General features: G+C 38.9%; 1 protein-coding gene across 3 annotated transcripts in view; it reads right to left on the minus strand.

Moving 5' to 3' along the window:
• The window catches only part of whrna (whirlin a), a 120,551-nt gene extending 119,802 nt beyond the window's left edge, over nt 1–749 (minus strand). For all 3 annotated transcript variants that reach the window (XM_077232762.1, XM_077232763.1, XM_077232760.1), the window contains exon 1: nt 273–749. The gene's annotated coding sequence lies outside the window, so the exon portion shown is untranslated. The remainder of the gene's footprint in view (nt 1–272) is intronic.
• Between the last annotated feature and the right edge of the window lie 15,468 nt (nt 750–16,217).

A 16,217-nucleotide genomic window follows, 5' to 3' on the forward strand; every position in this document is an offset into this window, starting at 1 on the left:
AGTACCCGGTATATTATTGGAACATTTATTTTACAATGCCAAACAAATTAAATAACTCACGATAGTCTATTTTGGAATATTAGCCTAATAGCCCTACTGAAATAATGACATACAGTTTACGATTATGAATTTTAAAACATGGTCATCAAAATTCATTCCCATCATCACAACATTTCATATCCATAAAAAAATAATGAAATTCAGATTTCACGGTAAAAACAGAACTTAAAAGTAAAATTTTAAAAAAAACTATATTCGAGCTCAAAGTGCACCTTCCCAATATCGGTGGCAGAAAGCTGCGCGCTCCGGTGCGTCTTGTGCTCGTGAAAAGGGGTCAAGTGGCCAGTGCGTCTTCTCCAATATCTGTCGTCAACAGCGAATCCCTCATGAAGGAGTTCAGGATCTTTGCCCAGAAATCCAAAGCTTTACAACGACCACAATCATACGAATGCGTTCCCGTTGATTAGTTTTTAAAGTAGAGCACCGGATCAGCGTTCAGTTCTAATCCACTCGTCCCTGTATTTGGAGGATATGGCACCCAAACTAAGATGCAAAGTTGTTTTCCTTTGGCACGCTCAAATCAGAAAGTTGAAACGCGCTTTAGTCCCTTGGAAAGTGCGCTGGATGAATTCCACAGACAAATAAATTAAACAGGTTGGAAAGTTATTTGTTGCGTTAGTGCGCAAAGAAAGAAAGTAAAACGGCACGGACTCGACTGTGTCTACGTCTAGCCTTCAGCTGTCGGAGGGGATCGACTGAACTGGCTCGCTTCAACGAGTCCCTACACAGGAAATGACGCAGCTTATGTGGCGCGCTTAAGTTGCTTAGTAACCAACAACACACGAGTCATGCCGGGTGCGCGCAGGACTTGCAAATGACAAATTGCTTATTTAAAGAGCCGTGTTATAGACCTTATTCAGAGCAGCGCCATGACATGTATAAAAGCGGGGCTGTGAGGGATAGACTTGCTGTGTTTTCAATGGCATCCGCTGTAAAAAACAACAACAACAGCAACAGCAACAAAAACTGTAATCATTTAAAGTATAATTTTCCACAGCTAATACTGTCTTTTTTTGTTTGTTTGTTTGTTTGTCTACTGAAATTTCTTAGAAAGATATTTTTGCAGTGTTTCGTCAGCAGAAAAATCCCAAAACACATTAAATAACAGTACTGAAGAGATGTAGCCTGTCTATCCCCAGAGCCTCGCTTTCATTCCTAAAATATGATATAGCTACTGTGAACAAGGTCTATATATTATCATTGAGACATTTTTTTATTAATATTTTGATCTTATTTTAATTTTAGTAATTTTGTTGTGCACATTTATTTTTATTCATTATTCATTTGGACTAGTTTTTTTTATTTTATTTGGTTTTATTTGGTTTTATGTCTAGCTGATAAAATGTCTATTTATTTTTGTTTCACTTTATTTTAGTACATCAAGTTTAATTAAATGAAAAAGTTTGCCTTGGCAGATAGCTGAAATAAAATAGGCTAAGTTTGTTAATACTTTTTATGGTTTTAGTTTTAGTTAACTATAATAATCCTGTTTAAGAGTCCTTTGAAAGCAAACTATCATTAATCTTGGACAGCATAAACATAAATAGCTTTTTACTCAAAGATCATGAAATAGACAATAAATAGCATTGCTGTAACTCAATTAGAAATACAAAAGTTGATGCAAAACAATTATTTTTTAAATCTATAACATCTATAACAATCTGATTTCAAATTTGCTGTGATTTTTGATTAGGATTTGATGATGTGATTAACCTATCAATTCAACCAGTGAAACATTTTAAGTTAAAGCAGAAACACATAACCTACTAGTTAATCAAGAAACCAGGTTAATACTCTAAAGTGTATATGGCCCTCAAGGGTTTTAGATACATCTCTCAATCATGTTTTACCCCTCTATAAACATTTACAGCTCTGACCACATTAGAACGGTTCACATTACGGGAGTACACGATAGAAAGCCTTTAAATCAAAACCTTTTACAGCATTTCAGAACTGATCCCATAAAGCAGAATGCTGAAATCCTGCCATAAATCTGAGTCAGCATTTCACACATATAAAGCCGAATGGGTTTCTGTCCGGTACTGGCACATGTGTCAATGTAGAGGCACGTCAAGAGATGACAGCTGGATATACCCTGTCAGAATTTCAACCCACCTGAGCTTTGGTCACACGATTCTCAAAGAATCGCTCTAATCAGTTCAATCCACCTGTATTGGATAATGAGGTGTCTAGTCATTTTCTCAGAGCTTAGCAACACACACAGGTCAGAGAGGGAGTGACGGAGTGACAGTGAGTGATTGATGGGCGCAATTAATGCAGTTACTGAGTATAAGCGGCAAGATGGCAAGGTAAACACGATTATTCTGCCGTGCCTCCGATATGGACATAGACAGAGTAACAATGAGCTGAATTCCAGCCTGGTAGGCACGGGAAGAAAGATCTAATTAACTCTCCCTATCCTCCTTCCTGCATCAGCAGTGCTAATGACTTTGTCTATCTGTTTGATTTTCAATTTATAGTGCTGACTATAGCACCTTATTGCACATGCCAAAGCTGAAAAATGTCCTGAGGAATAAAGCACAATACAATAAACTCTGTAGTCAGTTTGACAGGGAACTAATAAGGTGCACAAGAAATAAATAATAATAAAGTGCACAAGAAAATGCAGTGGGATGATGTGAATTTTTTTATATAGTCGAACTAGGGAGTTTTGTCTCTGCACAGGCTGACTGTATTAATCTCTGTTTTGAGAAAAAGCAGCTAAGTACTTTATGTAATAGGCTTTGGAAAGAGTGACTCAGAGCAACCTGGAGGTACTGGTGAAGAGCGTGAATGGATTCGGCCTTTCAACTGCTCTGACACAGACACTATTCAAGATCCCAGAGAGTCAGATTTTTTTTAATGTGTTCATGCCTAATAAACAACTACATGTTTTATGTAGTTCTTGATCAAGTGGATAAAGGGAATTTCCCGTCACCATTTTCTCTACTAAACCTAATTTATTTATTAATTTATCAGCCACTTAGCCATAAAACTATGTTAACTTAGTGTGCGTTTGCACGACAACGACGTACTAAAAATGAAACAGTTTTCCTACAGACGAAAATTTTGTCTACATTTACATTTATTTACATTTATTAATTTAGCAGACGCTTTTAGGCAAAGCGACATACAAATGGGAACAATAGAAGCAGTTAAATTAACAGTAGGACAACAATATGCAAGTGCTATGACCCTTCCCAGTTTAATTTAATGCAGTACCTGTATTTAAAAAAAAAAAAAAGATAATAGATATAGAATAGAAGATAGAGTGTTAGTATTAATAGATTAAGTGTTGCCGAAAAAGATGCGTCTTCAGCCGTTTCTTGAAAATGGACTTGGACTCAGCCGCTCTGGTTGAGTTAGGCAGATCATTTCACCAGCATGAACAGACCAGTGAAAGGTCAGAGAAAGAATTTTAGTACCTCTTTGAGATGGTACCACAAGACGGCGTTCACTTGTAGAGTGCAAGTTTCTTGATGGGACGTAAGTCTAAAGTAACGAGTTTAGGTAAAAGGGAGCAGAGCCAGTGGTTGCTCTGTAGGCAAAAGTCAGTGACTTGAATTTGATGCAAGCAACAACAGGCAACCAGTGCAATTTTGTGAGGAGAGGAGTGACGTGTGCTCTCTTCGGCTCATTAAAGACCCCTCTAGCTGCAGAATTTTTGATCAGTTGCAGAGGTTTAAAAGTGCAAGGTGAAAGACCTGCCAGGAGAGCATTACAATAGTCCGGTCTGGATAGAACAAGTGCTTGGACAAGGAGTTGTGTAGCATGCTCTGATAGGAAGGTCCTGATTCTCCTGATGTTGTATAAGGCAAATCTGCAGGACCGGGCAGTTCTAGCAATGTGGTCTGTAAAGTTCAATTGATCATCATTCACAACTCCAAGGTTCCTGGCTGACCTTGATGGAGTTATGGATGACAAACCTAGCTGAATGGAAAGTTTTGGTGTAGTGTTGGGTTGACCAGGACCACAAGCAACTCTGTTTTTGCGAGGTTTAGTTGAAGGTGGTGGTCCTTCATCCAGCCAGAAATGTCTGTCAGGCAGGCTGTGATGCAAGCAGCTACTGTCGGATCATCAGGCTGGAATGAGAGGTAGAGTTGTGTGTCATCAGCATAGCAGTGATAGGAAAAGCCATGTTTCTGAATCACAGAACCTAGTGATGTCATGTAGATGGAGAAGAGGAGTGGTCCAAGCACTGAGCCCTGAGGCACCCCAGTAGCTAGATGTTGGGTCTTAGACACCACACCCCTCCACGACACCCTGAATGACCTACCTAAGAGGTAAGACTTGAACCATTGGAGTGCGGTCCCCAAGATGTCCTTCATCTTTAGAATTGACAGGAGGATCTGGTGGTTAACTGTGTCAAAGACAGCAGACAGATCCAGCAGGATGAGAACTGAGGATTTGGAAGCTGCTCTTGCCAGTCTCAGAGCTTCAATTACCGAGAGCAGGGCAGTCTCAGTTGAGTGTCCGCTTTTGAAACCAGACTGGTTGTTGTCCAGGAGGTTGTTCTGTGTGAGAAAGGAAGAGACCTGGTTGAAAACAACTCGCTCAAGTGTCTTCGCAACGAATAGAAGAAGGAATACCAGTCTGTAATGTTCTAGATCTGTTGAATTTAGAGTGGGTTTCTTAAGCAATGGGGTTGTGCGTGAGTGCGGGCACGACTGAGGAAGAAATGGCTTGAAGTAGATTAGTGGGAATAGGATAGTAGGATAGTACAGGTAGAAGGGCGATTGGAAAGGAGCAGTATGGAGACTTATGCCTCTGAAAGCAGAGAGAAGGAGGGTAGAATGTGTGTGTTAGCTGGTAAAATATGTGTGTCAGTTTGTGGTTTGGTAGATTGGTCGCTGATGGTGGTTGTTTTATTTTTAGTAAGTAATTTTAACAGTAGAGATACTAGCAGAGAATGAAGAGAGGAGGGATTGATAAAGACCAAGGTCAGTAGGATCTTTCGTTTTGCGCCACTTCCTCTCTGCATCCCTGAGTTTAGAACGATGTTCGCAGATAACCAGGGGGCAGAGGGTGTGCAAGGGCTGGCCTGGAGGAAAGGGGGCAGAGGTTGTCCAAGCAGGATGTTAAAGTGGAGAAAAGAGTATCAGTTGCACTGTTAGTATCTAATGTTGAGAGCTGATCAGGTGGAGGAAGTGTGAATGAGACCAATGAGGATAGACGAGAGGGTGAGAGTGAGCGTAGGTTTCGCCGAAAGGTGACCTGTGGAGGAGTTTGTGATGCGTTCTGAGGCAGATTGAGGTTGAGAGGGAGGAGGAAGTGATCTGAGGTGTGCAGGGGAGTGATCAGCTTATGGTCAGTGGAGCAGTAGCGTGTGTAAATAATGTCTAGTTTGTTACCTGATTTGTGAGTAATCGCAGTAGATACTTGTTTGAGGTAGAATGAGGCAAGCAGAGTGTGGAAATCAGCAGCCTGAGGCTTTTCTAGGTGGATGTTGAAGTCTCCAAGAACTACAAGAGGATCACCATGCTCAGGAAAGGATGAGAGTAGCACATCAAGCTCCTCCAAGAAACTGCCAAGTTGATCTGGTGGATGATAAACAATTACAAAATGAATTTTAATAGGCCTAGTGATGGTAATTTAGCTGTTATCACACCAAGGTGGTAAAGGATAACATTTCCAATCGTTTGAGATGAGAAGACTAGTACCTCCACACCGTCCGGTCAGAGGGGTGTGTCAGAATGTGAAGTTAGTGGAGAGGGCAGCAGATGTTGCAGTGTCCTCTGTTCTGATTCAAGTCTCTGTCAGGACCAATAGGCTGAGACCTGAATAACTAGAAATATATATAATGAAATCAGCTTCGTTTAAAGCGGACTGGCAATTCCAGAGACCAATAGGAAAAGAGAATAAGCCACTAGAAGACACTGGAAAGTTACGCAGGTTGCTAGGATTGTGCTGCCTCCTACGTGTGACATTTGATTTACATGTGTTTGTAATAGTAGGACTTATAAAACACATAGAATAAGAGAGCTCACAAACAGAAATATGGGAAGAAAAGTTTTGTAGAAGAGAAAGGAAACAACAAGAAAATAAATTGCTCGGTGGAGTCCCGTAGGTAGAGTCGCTGGTCTTTACACTCTTCAGTCTTCACATGATGAGGGCTTCACACAAGGGCTACCGCATCCGTTGCCACAGTATACTACTTGCTTTATACTCACCTGAAATTCACATTCACATGGATCTGTGAAAATGACTAAAAATGTTGTATTATTAATGCCAGGCCAGTAGCTGGCGATATTACTTTGTAAAGTAACTCTTTGCCCCTGCAGATTGAACACCTAATAGGCATGCGCATGACATCATCGTTTTCACAAATTTGTGTTTTTTGTAGTTTACAGAGAGACAATAATCGTTGTCAACAACTTGCACTTTGAAACCCGTTTTCAACAGTTTGAATTTTCAGACCCCTAAAACGCTGTTGTCGTGTAAATGAACGGCCAACACACATACAAGTGTTCTGTTTTAGTTGAAAACAGTGTTGTGTAAACAGCCCCTTAGTTGATAACCCATTATAGGCCAACAGGATCCATTGGATTTGGAACCAAGATGTCCGAGTTTGGCTGGTTACTGTCAGACCCTGCTTGTAGATATTGGAACTTTACATTCTGCTAAAAGAAATGCAAACAAAAGTTCATAATACAAACTGTTAAATTCTAAGAATTTAAATGGCAGGTCTAAAAATAGGGAAGCGTTTGAGTTAAGGACTTTGAGATAAATTTGCTGTAAATATGTATCTGTGATATGAGACTTCCCAGCAAGTATTTTTGGATTTAAAAGATGTCTAATAGCTGTCCAAACACAGACCTGACGTCTAGGCTAAAACAAGGCAAAATTTTGGCTGTCAGTGAAAATTTTATAGATGTTTAACCATATTCCAAGAATAGACTAGTCATCTAGATTCTAGAACATGAACATGTCAAAGAAATGAAACCAAAAACCTTGTAATCACTGATGACTTTGCTTACATGATGGATGATCATACATCTCGCAAGTTACTTTGGCAATAACAACATGTAACCAAATTGAAGATTATTTTGGCTAGAAGTGTGTTACTCATAGCTGGACTATATCGGGTCTTTAGTAAACCTAGACCGTGACATGACAGCCATTGTTTGCTGGTTCTCCATATGGATCTTATTTGTCTGCCGGTCCCTCACTTGCTCAAGCAGCTCAGGTAATGTCATTGAATTAAAGGAGCAATTTGGCTCCAGTGGCAGATCTTGGAAACCGGTGGGGTCGGAGAAGGAACTTGAAAGTCCCTGCTTTTATTGCTAACGTAAATTAGTCTGCATTCCTTGGCCTAATATGGAGATGGATGGGTTCAATTAACTGATCTATTTCTTTGGCACAGTCTTTCATTTTCAACTATAATATATTTGTCCTCTTGGCAGTTTAGGATAAATGGGTGCTTTTTGATATAAAGTGTTAAAAGTCAATATCTTAATATACTGCATCAGTCAGTATAGAGTACAGTACAATTAATTTGAGAGGTGAGAGGAGTAGTTCAAACCCCTTTTCAAAGACAAGAGTGCATTGTGCAGTGCGTCCACAAAAATACTATTTTTAACCAGTTTTTTAAGTTTTTTTGGCACATCTCCCAAAGGGCATTAAGGCTTTTAAACATCAAGTTACAGTAAGTCAAATCCTCACAAATCCAGGTCTGCGGCATCAAACGTCCAATGACAATATCTCTGATGAGTATGGAACAATCCATCTGCATTGCTTTAAATTTCATTTGAATTTACCCAGATCAGCCATATCTTTTTATTTTATTTTGTGGGTGCATGTTAAGAGGTAGCACATACCCAGCCATTTCCTCTGTCTCTATGTTTCCAGTGCGTATCATATGGAAATGTCAGCAAGGACCAGAACCTTTAAGTTCTTCAGTGGTGCTCCATTAGCGTGGGTTGGACTTTCGTACATATACATATGTCAAGAGCCCGTGAGAGTATTTATACATGAACAGTGTTATTTAAAGCTGCAGGGCCGCTGCCTGCACTTATGAATCTTTACCGTCCCAGCCGCCGGCTCTCAGGCAAACAGCTTTCAGCTGTACTCAACCTCTTCCTTTTGGTTTTTAAGTGACCTTTGCTTTGACCCCTTTTAAAAAGCAGTCACTGAAATAGTAAATAGACAAGATGCTTAATTTGGAACTTGCCTCATGGCATGAAATTAATAGGGACAAGGAAACAACTTGTTGGAATGCAGTAACAGCAGATATTAAGGCTTTCTGTTATGCAGAAGGCAACAAATAATGAGTCCCGTGTGGAAATTAGTTCAGTTTGCAATCAGGCAAGCATGCATTCAAAGCTCCATATGCACCTTTAGCAAGGGAATACTCTGTCTGTGGAGGTATGAGTCAAAGGCCCCTTGAAAAAATAACTGAATATGTGTGAATGTGGCACATTCATAATCATAAATGCATGTAATATTATTTTTTACATCATGAAAAAACATGCTTTCAACATACTTATGCTAATCAGGCTCTACTAGAGGGACTGGAAATGTAACAACTAAAACAATAAAAAAATTATTATATACAATAAAAATTATATTATTATCAATCAATTTGAATTAATGTGCATAACTCATATGCATATATTTTTTCTTTCATATGTGGTACCTGCAAAGATTAATAAAATGAAATCCTTCTCCTCTCCCTCCTTCTTGAACTCTAACAGCTGACAACTTTGCCAGATGCTTCATAAATAAAACAACAACCATCAGTGGCCTATTCTCTACATCACAAACTGCCAAAGCATCTTAACAGCAATCAGACACATTTTCCCCTCCTTCTCTCCACTCTAAGAGAAGTCTCCAAACTCATTCTTTCCTATCACCCTACTAACAGTCCACTTGATCCTATCCCCGCTCATCCCCTTCAAGCCATTTCTTCTTCAGCTGGTACCTTTACCACAGCATTTAAGCAGGCTCGGATAACCCCACTGCTTTAGAAACCCACTCCAAATCCAGCACTTTTACTACTAAAACTACATACCGCTTATCCCTTATTCCATTCATTGCTAAGACGAGTAGTGTTCAACCAAGTCTACCTTTCTCACAGAACAACCTCCTGACCTAGAAAACAACCAGTCTGGCTTTAAAATGAGGCCACTCAACCGAGACTGCTTTGCTCTCGATTATTGAAGCTCTGAGACTGGCAAGAGTAGCTTCCAAATCATCGGTGCTCATCTTGCTGGATCAGTCTGCTGCTTTTGACAGGGTTAACCACCAGTTTCTCCTGTCAACCCTCATGACAATGCGGGCATCACAGGAACTGCACTCCAGTGGTTCAAGTTTTCAGGGTCCTTCAGTGTGTCTTGGAGGGGAGAGCTACTGGAGTGCCTCAGGGCTCAGTGCTTGGACCACTTCTTTTCTCCATCTACATGAAATCACTAGGCTCTATCATTCAGAAACATGTCATTTCCTGTCATTGCTATGCTGATTACACACAACTCTACCTCTCATTCCAGCCAGATGATCCGACGGTAGCTGCTCGTATCAGTGTGCCCAGACAAATTTTAGACAGGATGAAGTACCACCACCTATAACTCAACCTTATGAGTGCTTGTGATCTCGGCCAACCCAACACTTCATCACAACTTCTCCATTCAGCTATTTTCATCATCCATAACTCCTTCCAGGACAGCCAGGAACCTTGATAATCGGAGATAACCTGTGTGTAAGAATAAAATCATCAGAAAAAAGATAAAATCTTTTATTTTGACAAGGTGTGGGTTGATCAATATTAATTTACACATCACCCTTCGCCTCCCCAGAAAATGTTCTCACTGCTCCAGACAGAGTGTGTGACAATTTTGCAAACACAGTATACGCAAAATTCTTGATATTTGGAGCAGAAGTGAAAAACATGTTTCAAATATCTTTCCCAGCCCAAACATTTAATCAACTGCTGAATTTATGTAGTCCAAATGGCTTATTTTTTTTATCAGCACGACAGTGTTATAGCCAAACAAATTGCACTGAGCATACTGATGCTGCTCTTTGTATTGTCTGAGCCGCTCTAATCTGATTCTGAACTTCCCTTTTATTATGGATGTCATTCCGCATCACCTGCCTTTGTTTTATGGGTCTGGCTGGAGCTCTCTCAAAGAGAGAATGGCGTGGGCATACCACACACCTGTCAGCTCATTTTAGTGTGCAGCGCGCGTTTTCCAGCTCGACTGAGAGCTGCTGTGTTTATCCTTAGCTTATAATTGTCAGTCCGACAGGCCGTCCCTGCGGAGCTGCTGTCAGACCACCGGGGACCGTGTGTGACGCATACAGCCCACGCGCTAAAGGCCCTCTTCAGACAAACCTAGTTAATCTAACTGTACCTGCACCAGGAGGAGGCAGTCGGAGCTTCACGACATGAATGAACTGATTTTAAAATAAATTCCACCTCCTTATATGGAAGGAACATCTCTCTCTGTCTTTACTGTCAGTCTGCGATTCTCATTCTGCCCTGCCTTCCGTTTACCTTGAAATCTGAAAGCCCCTCATCCCTCTACCTGGAAGATTTACATTTTAGTATCCAAAACACTTTTAGTCTCATGTTATGAGTCCTAGTTCCCATTAATGCTCACTCCCAGAAGGACACCAAAATTGATAATCTTTATCCTTCTGTTTAATCGTTCCTGACAGTTTAGTAGAGCACGGAAAGTACGTCTGTACTCATGGTAATGTATTTTGAGTCATAATGTAGAAAAAAAAGTGGCTATGAAATCAAAGAAACTTAACTGTTTTTGAATAATGTACCTCCAAAGGAAACTGGGTCAGACTTCAGAAGAACCATAACATCATGTGTAATGATCCAGAGCAAATTCAGGTTAGCTTTCTAAACGTAACCGGCATTTTAATTATTTCACATACTTCTGAATAACAACGGATTTTAGGATATCATAGGCAACAAAGGCACTGGATTTCATCTGTTATAAGTTACTGTTTTTTTGTTATTGCTTTTTTTTTTTTTTTTTTTTTGCCAGAGGCAAATGACAGATGATATATATATTACCTGTCTGCAACCTTTAGAATCAAACTGTCACACCTGATTCCATTTATCAATCATGCAGACTCTGCAAACCACAGACCACATAGAACAACTTAAATACGCTGTGAACTTTACTTCCAGGCTACCAATCCATCTACTCCTCCCCTGACGTCCAAAAAGGATCCTTCAAAGTTCAGCTCTTTAGCCCAGGGCTTTCAGGCAGTTTTGCAAGCTCTCACTAATGCATCCCTAGTTTTCACCCTCAGCTCCACACGGATTTCCCAATACACAAGCCAGCTGGAATACTGGCGGAATTTTGTGTTTACCCCCTAACCACGCCCTAGGGTCTGTTTAACACCCTCTTATTAGACCCAAACAGCTTTAAAACTATGGCTGAAAGTGAGCATTTATCACTTTAATGAGTACATTTAGCTGTCCCTATTAAGGAACAGATATTTAAAATGCCAAAGAATTCTCTTTCCCAGTGAAGTGCCTGTGTTCCACTTCTCAGATGACAGAATGCAACAGTCAGATTCAGATTTTTTTTAAATAAATCCCATTCATGTCTCCATAGAGAAATTGATTATCAAATCAATAAACCTCTGTTGATTTGATTTGCGATTAAACAAAAATTATTCATGATAAATTATGTAATCATATAATAAAGGTGCAAAACAAATGAATTATACTAATATATATCATATTGTTTACATGTTATTGTTGTAAAATTAATTGTAATTATATATATAAAAATATTATTTAAAACATTAACAAATTAAAATTAATACAAATAGTTATTGAAAATTAATTTCAATAACTATTTGTATATGTTTTTGTAATACAATGCTTAGAATTAGGGACAATGATTCAATACTTTTAAAATTTACCTTTATGATTTGATTGCATAATTTATCAAGCTTTATTTTTGTTTGTGATCAATTCAATGACATTAACTGCAATTTCAAACAAACAAGATCAAATCAAGCTGGTTTAAAACCAGTGAAAATATTGTATAAAATGTGCAAAATTCTCACGTTAAAGCAAGCAACAAACACGTCAACTGTGTTAGAAAAAAAGAAGAAAAGAACCAATTAGTTCCAGCATTCAATCTAAAACAAATGTCATATTCCTTTAATTTGGTGCCCTTTTCTCGGTGGAGCCAACAAGGCCATGATGTTTGAAGAGGCAGGAACAGTCCTGATGAGACGAGAAGCAATTATACAGCGCTTTCTCAACGCTCGAGAGGTAGCGGCCGCGGGCCTGTCACACTTCACCGTCATGCAGAAAATTGGCCATGCTCAAGCTGTAAACTCTGAGAACTAATTTAACTGTATCAGGTCAGGTATTCCTCAGGTGTGGTCCAGCTATTCTATGGCCAAACAAGGGGATAAGCTTGAGTTGTAGTTTTCGAGCTTTGCTCTGGGATAGAACACAGGCCACAGGCTCTCTCAACCAAATGTTTTTCCAAACTTTAGCAGAAAGCACAACAAAAATTTCAAACACAATTAAGAAAAACAAAAACCCTGGCAGAAGTGATAATGAGCACATTTATCATAGGCCACTTAAAATGATGAAAACGTTTTAATATAAGGTAATCAAGTAAAAATAATGAAATAAAAACACAAAACATTGAACTGCAAGTGCAAAACTATTATGTACTTGAGGCACATGAATGTGAAAACCCTTCTGCAAAATAGTTGACAATTCAGTCCCTAGATTCTTGATATAGGGCTTCCAGACACTAGGAGCCTGGCCAGGCTGATCAACTAGACAAGTTAATTATCACAGTCATGTCCCTTATCCACATCAGTTATAGTTAAAGTTATAGTTACTTTAGTGAATTATACAGTAATATTACAAAAATGATGATCTGTACAAGATACTCACAAAATGGAAAACTCTGGAGGCGGTGATAAAAAACAACCAAAACCCTCTAGATTACCCTGTAACAGAACAAGAATTAACAGAAGTCATTCAGTCCCTGAAAGGAAAAAGGCTTGTGTTGTAGATGGAATCCTCAACGAAACGATCGAATACTCAGATCATAAAATCAGATTGGCTATACTAAAACTATTCAATACTATTCTATCAACTGGAACTTTTCCAGATATCTGGAACAAAGGTTTAATAACCCCAATTCATAAATCCAGAGATAAATATGACACAAATAACTACAGAGGAATATGTATATCCAGTAACCTGGGATATATAACTGGGCACTCACATGACGTTAAGCATTTTCTGGCGCATAATGTGACATAAAACCCCGTTTCTCCCAGTTGACACGCCAACGCATAACCTGTGTTATCAGAAATCTCCTCTTTGGCCGGAGTTTTTAGAAATAATCGTCTTCTGTGATAAAAACTGGGTTTTCGTGTAAATGAGAGGCCAAAGCGCAGGGAAATATCTACGTCTTCCCTTTGTGTAAACGGGGCATAAATTACCAAACCTCTCAATCGACAGATTTTTTATTGTTGTTGTATTGTTGCTGTTGTAACTGTGACCGTCTCATGGGTCACCTGACCTGCATGGCCAAACTCCGCTGAGCAGAAATCAGCTCTCAAAGCCTCAGTACGACCAGTGTTAGTTAAAAATGTAAAATTGGCCCTAAATCAGTTGATCAGCTGTCATCATTGACTGACAGCATTTCTCTTGTTTCTTGTGAGGAACTTGACCACACGGGTGGCCAATGAGCCTTCAGGGGTGGCCGCCACTGAATATAAGTAGCCTAGCCTACAATGTAAAAACATGTAGGCCTATGTACACAATAAGTCCATTATATCAAATTATTAGTTTCAACATAGTACTTAAACCCACTTAATATAAAGTGGGACCTTTTTATTTGAATGAAATCTGAGAGGTTTCAATCCCTCCATTAACAGCCTACGCAACAATCACTTTCAAGTCCCAGAAAGGTAGTAAAGACATCATAAAAGTAATCCATGTGACTCCAGGGGTTTTACATCAATTTATTGAAGCGATGTGAGTGTTTTGTTTGCACAAAAAACAAAACAAAACAAAAAACACAATTTACCACTTTATTTACACAAAATACATTGAGACGAGAGAATATTTTAGTTTCGTGAATGCGCATTGGAGATTAATATTTTAGTGGTAAATAGTTTTTGGTAACACTTTATTTTACAGTGTCCTTGTTACATAATGTTACATGTAATTACCATAGTTATAACAGTAAATTATGCCTAATTACATGCAATTAACCCTCAACCAAATCCTAATCCTACCCTAACCCTATAGCAACTTTAGCAAGTACATGTACTTGTACAAAAGAGACAGAGCAACAGTTACAATCGTCTTTTATCCTTCCCCTGACCATGTGACCTTAACCCAAATGTGAGACATTCAAACTGACCTATCAGATAATTACAACTAGGGCTGCAACAACTAATCGATAAAATCGATTATAATCGATTATGAAAATCGTTGTCAACGAATGTCATTATCGATTAGTTGGTCTGCTTACGTCACGGGGAGCGTTTACTGGTACGCACACACACTCAAGGTCTCTCTCCCTCAGGGGCTCTGCCGAGCGCGCGCTACACGGTTTGGAGCAGTCTCTTCTGTCTCGCATGCGCGCTCTTGCTTGCGCGCTCTAGATTTCGGGAGTTTGAACTAATTCGCGGGCATCAGGGAGCCGCAATCAATATGCGGGAGACTCCCGGGACTTCCGGGATGTCTGTATTTTGTCTCGAGCATCAGGTTGCGCAATCAGTTCGCTCGCAACGTAAGTGATGGATTAAAATAGCGCTACCGCAGAAATAGGTTAAATTAAAACGGTGTTTACAAAGTGAAGCATTAAATACAAAGGCAGTTAATAACAGCAGCAGTAAAATATTGTTTTTTAGTCACTGTACTCAGTGGTTTTCAGCGAATGCTTGTGCACTAATGCATAATTTCTCCTGTCCTTTACTCAAGCCTGTTAGCTTGCTGGGTAACGTTACCTCCATTCCGTTCTCTTTTTATAGCATTTGTCTACTAAGTTTTAATTTTTTTTCAAACGCGATCTACTGCGGCTCTACATTCACACAATTGTTTTCAGTCTTTCTATATTTATTTAATCAATTTATCCTTATATTATATTCTTTTATATATTATATATATTATATTCTTTATCCTTATATTCCTTATATGTAATTAATTTTAAATAAAAATTAAATGAATTATATATTTTAGATGTTTTTAGTTTGTTTTTAGTTCAGATAATCACATCTGAACAACATGTCTGTGTAAATTTGTTTTAACAAAAATTGTGTTAAAACATAATATGTTGGATATCATTTTTTTAACAATAATCATGTTTGTCAACTTGCCATCAGCAATTATCATTAAAAACAATGCAAATATTGATTTTAGTAAAACTCAATGTGTGGCTTTTGCACTTTTTAAAGTACACTTTTACACATAAATACCCTGATTTACGGTTTTATTTAGTTATAATAAAAAAAAAAAATCTAATTTAATTTCTATCCGATTAATCGATTAATCGAAAAAATAATCGTCCGATTAATCGATTATCAAAATAATCGTTAGTTGCAGCCCTAATTACAACTTCACCCATTGCACTAAAGGTGTGACAATGCATAGACCCCCGGAGTGCACACATCTTGGCCTACAGGCCTGATCACTATCGTCCCCTCAACTCCAAATGGTCATTGGGGAAAGAGGGGGTGGAAAACTGTAAAGCAAATGTCTCTGTTCATTTCAAATTTCTTGGATTATTTTCAATCCTACAACTTCTACCCGACAGTCAAAGCGGCAGTACGTCATAAAAGTGCAGACTCAGAGGAAGATCGCGAGGGTTTAGGGATCCAATTGGGACATGGCAACTAATGTAACTCAACCAGGCCTTGCCCCCCCCCCCCCCCTTTTTTTTTTTGCTTATACCTTGGATGAGGATTATTTAAATGAGGGATATCAACTACAATCAAGGCAATTCAGGGAGTTCAGAAACGGTGCTTACTGATATAGAGAGAGTATCTTTGGAGTGGACTATGTGATTTGCAGACCTTTTCATGCTCAAAAAGCAACATTACGCACAAAAGAAAGGATAATTATGCAAAAAAGACAAAAATACTGATTAAGAACTGGACACAAAGACATTACCTATTGTTCTCCATATGCTAAAGCTCTCAGA

The sequence above is a fragment of the Siphateles boraxobius genome, unplaced genomic scaffold, assembly GCF_051911475.1.
Source record: "Siphateles boraxobius isolate OS27281-9 unplaced genomic scaffold, OSU_SipBor_1 18, whole genome shotgun sequence".
NCBI classification, from domain to species: domain Eukaryota; kingdom Metazoa; phylum Chordata; class Actinopteri; order Cypriniformes; family Leuciscidae; genus Siphateles; species Siphateles boraxobius.